General features: G+C 47.0%; 1 protein-coding gene across 8 annotated transcripts in view; it reads left to right on the plus strand.

The window, feature by feature from the left end:
- SLITRK4 (SLIT and NTRK like family member 4) overlaps nt 1-678 on the plus strand; it is a 694,124-nt gene that overhangs the window by 685,684 nt on the left and 7,762 nt on the right. The window contains exon 1 of one of the 8 annotated variants that reach the window (XM_077755194.1): nt 175-225. The exons of the other annotated variants lie outside the window; for them this stretch is intronic. The gene's annotated coding sequence lies outside the window, so the exon portion shown is untranslated. Of the gene's footprint in view, nt 1-174; nt 226-678 lie in introns of those variants that run through there. 8 annotated transcript variants of the gene reach the window in all.

Consider the following 678-nt stretch of genomic DNA (forward strand, 5'->3'; position numbering starts at 1 on the left):
AATTAACCCGTCTCCTTCTAAACCCACTAAATAAGTCTCACTCTGGGCTAAAGCTTTACACTTTTGCCTTAAAGCCCCCAGCCCCTTGCGCGCAGACAGGTAGGGGGAGCGAGGCTACTACTGGATGCCAGGAAACTGGTCCCAAGAAGGCTCCATCGAGGACTGCCCGCTACCGAAGAAGTATTCCCGGAGCCTTCCGTTCTGCGAGGTGACAATTAGCCAAAGGTACCGTACCCGTTATACAAAGCCCAAGTGCGATTGTTCCCTTTGAATGTCATTGTTGTTGACTCACCCCCCTCGATCCTGGAATTATTCAATCCCGCGTAGACTCGACGCCNAAAACGATCGTGTGAAATTTTGATTTTACAATGAAAGTTGGCTTGGATGATGTCATACTTAAGAATTTATGACTTCTTTTTGCACTGCCAGTGAAACTCTCACGACGAATGGGGAAAATGCGTGGCTATGTGACAAGTGACGATGATCTGGGCAGTGCTGGCTGTACGCTGAACCAAACAAGTTAAAATGCAAATCTTTCTGGGTCGTGGCTAATGGATTGCCTACCTTGACACATGCTTGGTTTTACCACTCGCTCATTCCAGTGGGCAAAATAAACAAAGGAGTTTCTGTGTGACACTTCTTTGTATCATTCCCTCGTTGTGTGTTCCTGCGTAATTT

This window comes from Crocuta crocuta, unplaced genomic scaffold, assembly GCF_008692635.1.
Source record: "Crocuta crocuta isolate KB4526 unplaced genomic scaffold, BGI_CrCroc_1.0 scaffold581, whole genome shotgun sequence".
In the NCBI taxonomy this organism is placed as follows: domain Eukaryota; kingdom Metazoa; phylum Chordata; class Mammalia; order Carnivora; family Hyaenidae; genus Crocuta; species Crocuta crocuta.